Genomic DNA, 15,528 nt, shown 5'->3' on the forward strand with positions numbered 1-15,528 from the left:
GTGTGCTCTGGCACAGGTGAAACGTCCTCGTTGGATCACCCTCGGAAACAAGTCCGGGGTCAACTGGTGGGCTTACCTCTTCCAAAGGGGAGGAGGTAGGCGGTAAAAAGGTAAAAGGCTGGCAGGATGCGGCAGGAATTTCTATCTCCGGCAACTGGATCAGGACCAGGCTCGCAAATCGAAAGGATGTCAGGCTGACCAGAGACAGCGGGGACTAAGAGAGACAGTGGGTGCAGGGCTGGGAGCTGGCAGAGTGGCTTGAGCTAGGATACTCTCCTTACGGGCCTTCTCCCGCTTGATGTCGAGTTCCTTCTCCTTGAGAGCGAGCTCATGCTTTCGCTCCTCTTCCCTTGCCTTCCTTTCTGCTTCTCTTTCTTTTCTCTCTGCTTCTCCGGCTTTTCTCTGGTTTTCCCTTTCTTCCTTTTCTTGCAGGCGCGCGGCAGCCTGCTGCGCCTTTATCCACTGGTCTAGTGCTGGTCCAGTGTAACCAGCCTCCTTGCCCAGAGTTATGAGGACTCGGAGCCTCTCGAGCTCTACGGCAAAGAAGTCGCGGGAAGCAGGGGAAGACATTTCCCTTAGGCTGCAGTAGAGGCTCATGAAAATGAAAATAATGGCCAGGAAGGGTACGGAATGGAATAGGAGTGCCTACTGTGGAAAGTGGCACTCACTTGGAAAGGTGTTCTGCGACGTGGTAGAGAAAAAAGTCTGAGAAGACTGGGTGCTCTGTGGCACTTGGGAAGTGTCCCGTAAGTTGGTGGCACTTCTGGATTGGCACCTTCTAAAGAGGTGAAAAAATCAAATGGAGTGTACGGCGTACGTCACACTTAAGGGCGTTCCTAAGTTGGGAGATGCTGGAATGGGCTACCTGTAGGTCCAATACAGGTGCACGGCACTTATGAGGAGGCGTTCCTTGGTTCAGTGATCCAAAATGGTGGATACTCTATAATGAATGAGCGTTCCGTAGGACGTACACGCAGGTATAGGGCTACCTGTACGTCTGTACAGGTGCGCGGCACTTATGATAGGCGTTCCTTGGGCAGCACTAGTAGTGCTGGTATTGCGGCACTTCTGGGAGGCGTTCCCTTGTTGAGTGTTCCGAAGGATCACTGACCCTTGTACACGGACACACTAATTACTTGGGCGTTCCGTAAGGACGGACACGCAGGTTTGTCAGCACTTAGGGCTGGTATTGCGGCACTTCTGGGAGGCGTTCCCTTGTTGAGTGTTTCCGAAGGATCACTGACCCTTGTACACGGACACACTAATTATTTGGGCGTTCCGTAAGGACGGACACGCAGGTTTAATGGCTACCTGTACGGCCTGATACAGTGCAATGGCATTTATGGAGGCGTTCCTTGGAGCACTGGTATCGTGAATGGTGTGTACCGGACACTACATGCAGTATACTTAAATATACTGAAGTGAAATGGCACTGCTCATGGCAGAGTGTAATGGTGGATGAGAGAAAGTAAAAGGTGGGAGTACTTCAGCAGCCAGTCGATGAACAGGGTCAAGGGTAGTCAAGAAGTAGTGCACTGTGAAATGGTAAGACCTGACGTGCACTGGTGGCCAGTCCCTAAACTGGTAACGACTTTCCCTGTCTGGAAGTAAATGAATTTGCGTGGCACACTGTGCGAATTGTGCTTGCGGGTATACGCAAGTCTTTTGTGATAAAGAAAATGAAAAGACACTCAGGCAACGACAGGTAATGGAAATTTTAGGAATGCTCAGTCCCTCGCTGAAGTACTCGGTAAATGAAATAAATAAATGCTTGCAAACTGCAATGGACACAGGCGCGTACGTATCACGCTGTGTAAATGAAAGACACAAGAGACTAAATAATGTTATTCTGCATGCTATAATTAATGGTAAGATGTAGTACTCTTGGCTTCGTGAATACTGTGTTCTGGTTCTCTCTCTCTCTCTCTCTCTCTCTCTCTCTCAGCTCTCTTCTCTCTCTCGGAGAGGGTGAAAAATGATATGTGAAATGAACTCCCTTATATTGAATTGAACTACTAATGTTAGTTTAATATGACGCAACTTGCGTTAAATGATTTACTTACGTTAACGTGAAATGAAAGAATTGCTTTGGATAAAGTTTCATGAAAATGATAACGCGCTCGCGTTGAACGATTTTACGCTAATAGTAGCGGCTTACGCTTATGAAATGATTTGCGTTTCAATATGAATTTTACAAAAGACACGTACGTTAACAATTCTTGTGATTTGCTCTACTTGAGATTTACGTTAACTTATGTAAGATTACTAGGTCCCTGTGAACAGTGAAATGACGGTTAAGGATTTAAAACGATGTTAGCAAACAATTGTGGAATGAGGCTACGTTAAGTGCGAAGTGAAATGAAATTTTCGCTCAGCAGCGCTGACGACGTGAGCGATGCGAGGTGAAACACGTGGGGCGAGAAGAGCGGGGTTAGCACCACGGTGTGTTCTAGCATTGATGGCGAATCAGCTGATTCTCTGTAAATGCGAAGGCAATTTACAAACAACACAAAATTCTACTTTCTTATTTCAAGGCGAATTACGTTAATTGCTCTGGCAGGACGATAGATACTAGTACCGAGATCGATATTATTTACGTTAAAACTTCGAAGACTTGCGTTACTTTGCTTAAATTGTTTAGATAATGTTGAAAGGGAAAACAAACATGGCTGCCGCTGTGAATGAGACGAAGGTTGGTTGAGACCGCGCAGGCACGAGAATGCTCTAAGCGAATTTAAGCTGGTAGAGGTAGTGGTTACCAACACTTGGAATGAAAACTAAGTTAAAAATGGATACCCTAACATATCACAGACAAAAGAATTGTACACTTCTTTTGCCGTAACTATTAGTAAAAAAACACTCCTAACTAGCTAGGCTTTCAAACACAGCAATAAACCCTGGCAAAGCACTTCCTAGTTTTGATCTGGTTCTTTCTGGCATCTATTCTACACACGTGCTCTGTCTCGTCCGACGAGGACAGCACAAAGTAACAGAGAATTCGCCGGGCAAATTGTTTGCTCGCGCTAAAATAAAGCTCTGGCGCGTTCGCCGTTACAATAATAAGATTTCTACCTACCGCTCTTTTTTTTTTTTAAACACTTCTACAATAAAAAATACTTAAACGTACCTTAAGCTAACATAGGTTATAAATAATCATATTAATGAATGGAATACCTTACCGTGAGTCAGTGTGTCTTCTTTCCCTGCAAGTGTGCTTGATTTACGCTTTGTAAAAAAATAATTTACAGTTTACGTTTTACAACAGATAACGCGATTTACAAGCTTTTTTAAAAGCAAGCTAGGTTCATATCCTCGGCGAAGGTCGACAATGTTACGTATATAGGGCCTTGAGAGAAGCTAGATACGGTAAACGGCAAATAATTGAGGGATTTCAAGAGGGAATTGCTTGAACTTACCGTAAACTGATAGTTATTAATTTCTTTCTTTAGAGGGGAAGGTCGCCAGAAAACTCAGCTCTTGTTTACTTTCAAAACTATTTATTTACAAAAAGGCCCACGTGCTGGCCTGGAGAAAAGTTAAATGATATTGGCCCCCACCCGACGTTGGGGCTTATAGTTCTCATTCAATTCAAGCTGATTTTCATTCACTTGGGTTAATGCACACTTGCGGCAGAGAGACGGCACGTGACTCATGGAATCTGGAAAAGAATCCCAGATTTAACGACATAAAAAGAAAAAAGGATTCTTCTTGCTTTGATTAATTAATTCTCTAATACTGGGGAGAAGGAACTTTTAAGGTTTCACTGAAGTATGCAATGACTCCATTGGTCTGGGACGATCACACAAGGGGAAGCATGCGGCCATGAGGCCGTGAGAGGGAACAAAGGGATGAATTCCTTTTGTTGCTGGAAATTGAATTGGGAGAATGAGGATCACAATGATAATAGGTTGGGAGAGACTGGCAATTTGCTGTTCCACAAGACGTACCTGGATGTCGTGTTCAGTGTGGACCTTGAAGAAAATGTGGCTCTTTGTAGGAAAGTATGGGGGCCCCTTTGTCTGAGGCCTGGGTCATCGGCGCGCCACTCACGCCTGGTAGGCCTAACTTTGGGAGGCTGGCAATTTGACCTCTGTCCGAAGATCACGTCTCGCAGCCGACTGAGACAGAATTCAGTTGGGTTGCTTGGGGGTTGGAGGTCAGCTTAACCCCCACGATCAAAGGCAAATCCTGGAAAACAAGCATACAGCCAGCAAAGGGTACAGGAAAGAGAGCTTAAGGTATAGGTCTAAGAAGTACCAATCTGCCTACACCCTTCCCTTTTGAGATACGTCCCTACAGCTGATAAAAGACTCTTTTCCCCCAACTGGGGAACTTCCTATCTCTAGCTGGCGGGTTTTGGGTTTCCCGCGGTTACTAAAAATCAGCTGATATTCTTAAAGAAATGGCTGCCGTTTTCCAAATCGATAATTAATTTCAATTAATTGCGGGGTAGACGAACGATCTATAAATGTCACAAATATATATATATATATATATATATAATATATATATACATATATTATTTATATATATATAATATATTATATATAATAATAATATATATAAGATATATATATGCATAAGCTACATCCGTTAATATCCCAATTCGCTGTATCTCGGAATTACTATATTTTCATATATGATAACCGAAGGGGACTTTTTTTTTTTTTTTTTTTTTTTTTTTTTTTTTTTTTGGGATTTTTTTTTTTTTTTTTTTTTTTTTTTTTTTTTTTTTTTTTTTTTATAATAATTTCGGTCTCTCGTGGATTCGAACCAGCGGGACAGAGGAGAAATCTGCGACTGTCAGTGAGGCTACTGACTCGGCCAACAAGTGAGGTAGGGCGAATTGGATATTAAAGGACATTTGTAGCTTAATGCATATATATATATATATATATATATATATATATATATATATATATATATATATATATATATATATATATATTTATATGATATATATATATATATATATATTATATATATATATATATATATATATATATATATATATATATATATATATATAATATATATTTGATGTACTCGTCTATACAAACAAAAGGGAAAAGAAACGAATATACCTGACTGTTTGGTTTATTTATGTACCTTTTAGTGATGTACTTGATTTTTTTTTTTAATGCAAACGAGATATATAGGGTTTTACCTAAAAGTTTTTCATTTCGCAATTCATTAGACTTGGCGTGGTAGACTTGGTATGTTTTTTTCATGGAGAATACTTTGAAAGTTTCATGCAAGCAGACTAGTAAATTCTGTGCAATGTAATGTGTACATAATTTTTTTTCATGGTGTGTAACACATTGATTGTGGTTCATTCATCTCTCGCTAACCACGTTACTTTTCATGATGGGAAGCTCTATTTGGTGTCCTTGTAAAGTTGAATTGTAATTGATTGTAAAAGGTTAAAGAACCAAAACAGCGACAGTTAAGGGCCAAAAGGAAGAGATGAAATTAGACAAAAGCAAACGTGTGAATACTTTACCTGAAATTAGTATTTACGAACTATAAGAGATACGTAAAAACTTTAAATCATGGACAACTGTGATAAATTGTATGTTCGTTAATGGTGGTTATGCCAAGCCTTTTGCCTCAAAAGGCAAGGCAGTCAGCTCTGCCGTATCGAAAGGCACAAAAGGGAGGAAGTAGATGCATTTAGTTGTGATTAATTGCAAAAAGTGAGATGAAATGAAAAATTTGAAAGGTCGAAATGGTAAGCTGAGGTGTGTTTGAATAAAAAAAAAAGGAAACTCTCCCTTGAAAAATATCCGACGAAAATGAATTCACAAATTCTTTTTTGCGGCATGGAAACTCAAAATGAATTTCCTCTCCAGCGATATATAGTGCCAGTAGTTGCCCTGTGAAGCATACTTCAGTCACTTATATATATATAATATATATATATATATATATATATATATAGATATATATATATATATATATATATTATATATATAATACATAACAGACATACATATATATATATATATATATATATATATAGATATATATATACAATACATACAAATACATACATATATATATAATATATATATATATAAATATAAATATATATATAATAAGGTACAATGACAGTATCCTATATTTATTATATTGTCAGTTCTTTTCATATCTCACTCGGGACCATGGCAAAGGATAATGTTTCCCTTTGCGTACATTGTTTACTTAAATTCATTCACATTCAGAACCACTTTGTGAATTACTAAGACGATGCAAGCGGGGAAATTACGCAAATTTGTCGTCACCGAGTGATTTAATTTTCTTGTAATATTGTATATCTTTTTAAACGCACACATATATATGTATCTATATACTATATACTCATATGTATATTATTTATATATTTTACTTTACTGTAGAGGTGTGAGATTGTTTTTGATTTGATGTTTTATTTTGTACCATGATAAACATATTTGGTTTTATTTTGTAGAATCTGAAATGAAAATTCTTATTAACTCAATAATTACAGCAAGAATGATTGTCTTAACAATAATGTTGGACAACAACAACAACAACAACAACAACAACAACAACAACAACAACAATAATAATAATAATAATAGATAGGGGTGGCTGTTACCTATCCACTTTTTCCACGGAGTTCCACGAACCCCACGAGTCCAAAAAGGAGTTTTAACCCCGAGGGCCACTTTTGCAATTATTGATAAAATCTCGACGTGAGAGTCCTATGGTTGAGTGTGATGTAACAAAGGAATCCACTATTTTCCTTTCCCCCCTTTTTATTCTTTTGTCTGGTCTTGTTTCTGGAGTAATTTCTTTGTTAGTGTTGCGTATCTCTCTCCTTTATTTAGAAGTCGTTCTGACTTCGATGTTCACTGGAAGTCAGTTGTCGACATTTTTGTTTATTTTTCCCCGTCTATTGTAATACATTATTTTTTTTTTTTCTTTTTTTTATATAATGTGTTTTATTTGTTCTCGTCTTCGGTCCCCTGTTTCTATAACGTATCATTTCCAATATTATTTTGATATTTCTCTTGGCAGTCGAATTATTTGTTCCATGTTATCTCGTGTGGTCTTCTTTTGTTATTATCATTTTCAGTATCTTGTCTTTTATGTATACATCGTTCTTTTTTAATTATTAGGCTGGAAATAACAAATTAGTTGGTTTCTTTTGTGTGTTTAAAACCTTTTTATATATTTTATTTTGTTGGTGATATTTATCGCTATCCAGTATAAGCAGTTCCATATTTCGTTACTCATCTGTCAATAACGAGTCATTCACCCTCCAAATTTTTTATTTTTTTTTATTTATTTTATTTATTTTTTACCCTATCTTCTTAAGCAACGGAATATTTGTATTTCATTTATTTTATATCTGACCTTTGTGTCAAAAAATCTCTTCCTCACTACTAGAAAGGAATAAATACAATCCGTAAAAACTCTCTCTCTCTCTCTCTCTGAAAACAATGCCGATCAGACGCGCTTGGTTTGTGGTTTGTGGTTTGTGGCGAAATACTAAATTCCCCCCTAAATGCTACCAACAAATTAGAATTGATTCACGGAGGCTCAGGTTTCTGTAACACGAACACTTTAACCTTGGTTTTAGTTAAGTGAGAAAGAAGGTAGAGGAGAACAACGCATTTAACTAAAATATTCCCTGACCCCCCCCCCCCCCACCCTCCCCCCCCCCCTCCTCCTCCCTCCCTGCAGCTTCCAGGACTCCCCCCCACCCCCCTACCCATTCACCTTCTCCCCAATCATCTCCCTCACCTCCCCTCCCCAGGAAAAGGATAATAATTAATCTAAAAGACTCCATTCATCTCTTTTGGATAGATTTACTGGAAAAATCCCGGGCATATATTTTCTACCTTAAGCGTTTTATCTTTACAGCATTCTCGTATTCACACGAGGAGTGAGAGAGAGAGAGAGAGAGAGAGAGAGAGAGAGAGAGAGAGAGAGAGAGAGAGAGAATGAATGTTATTCAGGGGCAGAAACTATAAACATATGTTAACCTTTATGTCTCGGATCTCGCGTTTCGTAAATCTCGCGATGCGCAACAAGAAATCCTTGTTTATGTTGGGGGGGGCGTCGAGCTCTTTGGTAATTTTAACCGGCCGCATTTTGCGCTTAAGCGGTGGTTATTAAGATGGAGTAGAAGCGTTACATTACTTAAACCGGGCGCGGATATATCGCGCGAAATTTGTAACTTGTAGCCGGGCGTCCTCGTTCAGCTGCTGGTGTCTTTTAAAACCTGGAGTAGATGAGGTTTATAGGGTGACGTCGACGGCCCACACCACCAAGGTCCTAGATACACCCCATTATCCAGACTCGGGGTTTGGGGGGGGAAGGGTGGTGGAGGTTGGGCGAAGTTTTCAGCTTTGTTCCTGTGTATCTCATAGCGTTACTTGTTGATTCTGTGTGCTTTTGGATGTTTTTAGAATTGTAGAATTTATAAGAGAAGTGATATATATATATATATATATATCTATATATATATATATATATATAATGTCTCACTTCTTTTGTAAAGTCTACAATTGTATAAATATAAAAAATCACACAGCATCCAATATATATATATATATATATATATATATAAATAAAGATAAATGCCATGAAGGAAAAATAAACGAAGGAGTCTGCAAGATCTTTCGACTTTAAAAGCCCTTTACTGAGCAGATACTGACATAAATACGAGAAAAGACAATACAAGAAGGTTCGTATAATGACAGATAGGGATTATAAAGGGATTAGTACCTAGAATCCGACACACCTGGAAAGATAAGAAACCTTCCCAAACAAGCATAAACAATGGGTGCAATTAAAGGTTTAAGACAATAATCTCAGATACAATTTCCAGATACAATTGTCTGGAAATGTATCTGAGATGATTGTCTTAAACCTTTAATTGCACCATTGTTTATGCTTGTTTGGGGAAGGTTTCTTATCTTCCAGGTGTGTCGGATTCTAGGTACTAATCCCTTATAATCCCTATCTGTCAGTTATACGAACTTCTTGTATTGTCTTTAATCGTATTTATGTCAGTATCTTGCTCAGTAAAGGCTTTCAAAGTCGAAAGATCTTGCAGACTCCTTCGTTTATTTTTCCTTCGTGGCATTTATCTTTATTTATGGAATTTATCACGTTCCTAACTTTCATGATTCAGTTATACAATATATATATATAATATATATATATATATATATATATATATATATATATATATGTGTGTGTGTGTGTGTGTGTGTGTGTGTGTGTGTGTATGTATGTATGATATATTTTTTAACATAAAACCCCGCCCCGCCCCACTGAAAGCTATACATAAGCTTCAAGTGCTAAATATAGATGGTCCCCCTTTACAGAAAATTTCCACCCCTGCACAGTAAGTTCATCAACATCACATCATGCCCCCAACACGCGGCTTCATATACCCATGTAAATCAGCCACTTTCATTCACCCAACCTCTGTTAATGCTCATTTTTCCATTACCTCGGTATCCGTTTGCCCTCATAACCAACGTTGCATTCACGTTTATCCATCAACTGTCTGTGTTCGGAAACATTATCAAAGATTCTCACTGGTATCTGCAGCTTCTCTTCATTGTCACAGTCAAATACTAATTATAAAGATCAGATGGTGTACGTCACATATAGCCCATTCGCTTTACGTGCAAGCGCTTCACATAACTATTTCATAATCAGGTTTCACTTGACATTTCTATAATGCACTTTCCATTCGCCTTCTGTTATCTCTCTCAGTCAAAATCCTGCCATGCCCCTATAATTCCTACAGACACCTTTATCACCTTTGCCAGGGCATTCACGAACAAGCTGTCGCCTGGTTCTCGTACCCGTTATCAAGTTTTTTTTCTGAATTAAGATGAAATAAAAGTCCTTAACCATTTTTCTGGCAAAGTGAACAATTAGACATTCTAATATCTGCTGCCTCATCAGTGTCTCATACTCGGTTTCAGTTTCTCTTGGGTAAGATTAAATACATGCCGTGATTTCCAAATTCTCTGTAGTAAGATTTATTACATGTCATTATTTCCAAATTCTCTTGAGTAAGATTAAATACAATTCATTATTGTTGCATTCTAACCAGATGAACGGTTAAGAAATCCTAATATCTACCTCATTGACATCTGATACTCGTATTCAACTCATCCTCTTGAGTAAGATTAAATACACGTAACCAAATACGCATTCTAACAAGAAATCCTAATACCAACCTCATTAATGTCTTATCAAAACTTGTCGCTGTAAGAAATCGAATGGCATTTGGCTCGTCTGCCTCGCCTGAAGAGCTTTTCCAGCCCCGAAATTTAATTCGTGAAATTAAAAAAAAAAAAAAGTCCGAAGCCTTAATCACTAACTTGTATTCATTTAAAAGACAAAGAAAACTTCTTTGGTTCCTTTCAGCTACGGCGCCGTCTCTGAAATGTGAATTCATAATCAGGCCGCTGTTCTAGCCTCATTTTCCCCGTCGCATTATCGGGCTCTCTCTCTCTCTCTCTCTCTCTCTCTCTCTTATGAACGTTCTACTTCAGCCTTTTCATTCTCTCTCTCATATGCCCGTTCTTCAGCTTCGTCGTTCTCTCTCTCTCTCTCTCTCTTTCTCTCTCTCTCTCTCTCTCTGTTATGAACGCTGTACTTCAGCCTCTCTCTCTCTCTCTCTCTTATGAATGTTTTACTTCAGCTTCATTCTCTCTCTCTCTCTCTCTCTCCTCTAGCTTCATCTCTTCGTTCTCTCCTCTCTCTTCCTTTCTCCTCTGTTATGAACGCTCTACTTCGCCTCTCTCTCTCTGTCTCTGATGAATGTTTTACTTCAGCTTCTTCTCTCTCTCTCTCTCTCTCTCTCTCTCTCTCTAAGTTATGCCAGATGAGGCCGAGATCCTGTCCCCATAGACTATAATAGGGTCGTTGTATACATAGTCAAGGGGGTTTTCATTATCCAAGCATATACTGCAGAGTCGGTAAGATAATATGCCATCAAGGTAAATGTGTTTGCGGACGTAGTTCCATACACCTTAGTATGGCAAGCCCTTATTCTCGTGCCATCTAGGGCGCCCCCAGAGAGAGAGAGAGAGAGAGAGAGGAGAGAGAGAGAGGGAGAGACCGGGTTGTCGGGGTGGGTTTGGGGGGGGGGGGGGGGGGGGGGTGTGGGGGGGGGGGGGGGGGTGTGGCTAATTTTAAAGATGATTCATGGTCTAGGGCAACATCGTTCTTTGTTAAATTGTTCTTCTTTGAGAGAGAGGTATATATCGCGCCCATATGATGGCCGTGGTTTAGATGAAAGTTAAGAAACTGGTAATGTTATCCGTCGCTTTAATATACTATTTTCAGTGGTGGAGAGAGAGAGAGAGAGATATGTCGTCTTTGTGATGTTTTATGGTTTCAGGTTAAAAATGGAAATGCCATGTTTCATTTTCCACAATTTTCTTGTTTTCGTCGATATATTATTTTTCATGATTGATACAGAGAATGACGGAACTAAAGATGCCTTTGATTTCAGAACAACTCTCTAGATCTGGATTCTTATTCCACAAATATTTTAATATTTTATCGACATACTGAGGGATTAGTTTGTTGAATCATATGTTCTTTTCTCGTCACATGAAACATCTCTTCTGTGAAAGTACTTCACCTACGCAAAAAAATTTATTACCGCCAAGATAAATCATTTTTATTTGTGACATTCTAATTCTTGGTAGTACTCGAACTTATGTTCAACAGCAGATCTTCATATTTCATGAATAATTTCTCCCATAGTTATAAATACAGAGGGTGAAGTATTTGGATTAAATTGACTTTTTATATATTTGCAAGTTGCTGGAATATTAAAAAAAAAAACAATATCGAATTCTTGCCTTTGAGTGAAATGGTTTTGGTGTGCGTCGACAGTATAGTATCAATCTATCTATAATGATAAAATCCTTGTGGATCTTTCTTGTTTGTCCGCCCCGGTTGGGTCGAGGTTGGTAGGGGCTTGGGAGGGTAAGGAAGACTTGACAGGCAACTCCGGGTTCCAGCTAGTGTAAAGCGAGCCATCAAGCTCGTGTTATTATAAAATGTGATGTCAGTATGTAGTGAATAAATACTACTAGAGCTTATTGGTGTAAAAACAAACGACAAAGTATTGAGTGAGAGGAGTTTTATACCTATGGCAGATTTCATTAAATAAGAAGCAATAGAATTCGTTCACACATAAGAGGGAAATGTGATTGTGTTGGTACGTGTAATATATATAATCAGGTACCCAGTGAAGCCGGAATTTTTGGGAAAAGGATTATTAAGAATTATTATTTATTACTCTTCCCTACCACTGTGTTAATTTAATTTGTCTGGGGAGGCATTTACCAGAACCTAGTATATTTTTAAGGGTGAAAATAACAGAAAAAAACGCCATATTTGAATAATTTATTCTATGGTGTGGCTTCTTAGTATACTTTATCGCAGTCTGTTGCATTTATACGAAGTTGTATGGTGTCTTTGCTTCATACAATGAATCGTTGCTCTTATTACTTCATAGAATATGTCGTTTATTTTTGCCTGTTTTCTATTGTTTGAAGAATATTATTCTATCTTGTAATATAGTAAATTCGTCAACGCCGTTCTAATTCTTGGCTCCTTGCCATAGTCCTGGCTGGCGAGATTACCAAATATAACATAAGTCAGTCAGTTCTTTCCTTTGTATGCTCTGTTAAATTTTCACATAATTATACAATATTATGCTATACTAAGTGACCGAGTTTTATTTTAATTTCACACTTAGTGTATACCGCTCGTAATTGAAGTCAAGTTGTCGAACTTTATACCCAAGATGGTGAGTATGCAAATATTTTCGTTAGAAATAAAAGGGGGTTTCTTCCGTATCTTGTTAAAGTTAGGCTTATCACGGTTTATGTTACTGAACTGAAAACGACATACATTAAGCTTAATGGACGCTCTTAGATTGCTTAAGCTCTAGGAGGGACGACTCCAAAAAAAGGCCTTCCTTATTTTTCAAAAGTAATTTTTTAAGAATTAGTCGGGCGTGATATTATGAAGTCATGCGTACAATTCAGATTTTTTTTTTATGTCAGGCTAAATTCAGGTTCAATGATCATTTTAATATACGGGTTATTTCTGTACTCTTCAAGATTATGAATAACTAGTCTTATTATCCACAAATATTAATATCTGTAACTATCACATTTATTGGAAAACACAAACTTTGATAATCTTTGCCTATTCTGTTTTTAATCTTAAGAGTACGTCGTATTCAATCCTTAACTATATATGTCTGGAATAAATTAATCGAAATTATCATTTAATTAATAGCATGCACGCCACAACTGGAAAATCATATCCTTTAAACGCAATAGGGTAAATGACAGAATTTACGTTTGACATTATAAAAAACTAACAGCATGTCATCCCATCAAATGCCAAAATACGAGACAAGGGACCCTGATTTCAGCTGGTGCAGGAATAAGTTTAAAAACGATCTTAATCAGATATTTTCGTTAGAATTGAAAAGGGTGTTTCCACCTTATCATATTGATAAAAGTTAGGTCTATCAGGCTTTTTGTTATTGAACTGAGGACGACATTCATCAAGCTTAATAGATGCTCTTGAATTGCTAACTGGAGATGTTTCTGTTAGTGATAATTCTCACTGAAAGAGACTGGTCATCATAGTGATGGAGTTTCCAGTCAATAAACTTTATAATATACCTTTAAGCTAACTCCTTTTGGCCCTAGGTACATTCATTCACAGCCTAAAAAAAATTCTACATAAATGATCTTAACGACTGTTAATATATTCACCAAAAGATTTGCCGAATTCAAAAATAAAGTTAACACCTGTAGACCACGGTAAAACTGTCGTGATGGCCATTTGTAAATGTGTCATTTATTGAGAACCTTCAGTATAAATTTAGTTGTTTACAACAGAAGTAGTATTCTTGAGACTTTTCCTAACATTGATAAAAGGAATTTTGTGTTAACTGATGCAGTTGCAACGGGATTACTCTCTCTCTCTCTCTCTCTCTCTCTCTCTCTCTCTCTCTATATATATATATATATATATATATATATATATTATATATATATATATATATATATATATATGATATATATATATAGATGTAGTATATATTTATCTATATATATAGATATATATATATATATATATATATATATACATCGTAAATGTATATATATATATATAGATATATAATATATATATATATATATAATCTATATATATCGAGAGAGAGAGAGAGTGTGGTGTATGTGTTTTTGAGGTGTGTGAGTGTATATATGTCTGGTTGATGTTATATTTTGCAAGGTCCGTGGTCCATCCCTGCCTGCCCCACCGGATGGTATAACTGTGAATGAACAGTAACACCAACTTGGACTGAAAAGAGAGGACTAAGGGCTCGCACCTTCACCCCGATCACCTGCATGTTCCCCTCTGAAAGGAACAAAAAGCTTTTAGTGAAAATAATATTAACATTTATAAGATATGACCGCATGAACTCGGGTATTGAAAATTTTTTTTCGAAAACGTTTAAATAAAAAAAAAAAAAGAAATAAAAAGTAAACTTTCGTAAACATTTGTAATTTCCGCCATATATAAATTTCGCCAGGGGTGGAGAATTAAAAGGCAGACCCTTTCGCTCTGAGGGCACCTGTAATTAAGAGCGGTTTTGATTGAGAAGGATTGAGAGGAGTAAGGGACAGAACCATTATTTTTAAGGGACAGACTGTTTAATGTGTGTATATGCTATATTGTGTATATATATATATATATATATATATATATATATATATATATATATATCTATATATATATATATATATGATTATATATATATACAATGTCCTAGTCTATATATAATATATATCATATGTGTGTGTGTGCGTGTGTGTGCGTGATTTTAAATCAACGAAAAAGTTAAAAGCGTAGTGATTTTTCGGACAAATTTACAGACACGTAAGAAAAAGTGAAACAGACGAGATGCTAAGCACTTTCGTCTATTATTTCCAAGAAATAAAGGGGTAATAAGACGAACGTACTCAGCATCTCAATTGTTCCGCTTCCCCTAAGTGGCTGTAACTTTGTTCATTATATATATATTATATATATATATATGTATATATATATATTATATTATTATAGACACACACACATATATATGTGTATAATATATATATATATATATATATATGTTGTGTGTGTATATATATATTATATATATATATATATATATATATATATATATATATATATAATCACACATACATACACATATTTATGCGTGTAGTAACTCTCTCTCTCTCTCTCTCTCTCTGTGTATTTTGAAACAATACTCTTTTAACTTTGGTAACTATAGTATCCCGGAGGCGAGCGGTATTAGTGTTAATATGGCTCTCTCTCTCTCTCTCCCTCTCTCTCTCTCTCTCTCTCTTCTCTCGAACACACGTATACACGCACAGTAATGACAGTGTAGCCTTCAAGCCAGGAGAGCATTTTTGGGGA

The sequence above is a fragment of the Macrobrachium nipponense genome, chromosome 42 (genome assembly GCF_015104395.2).
Source record: "Macrobrachium nipponense isolate FS-2020 chromosome 42, ASM1510439v2, whole genome shotgun sequence".
Lineage (NCBI taxonomy): Eukaryota > Metazoa > Arthropoda > Malacostraca > Decapoda > Palaemonidae > Macrobrachium > Macrobrachium nipponense.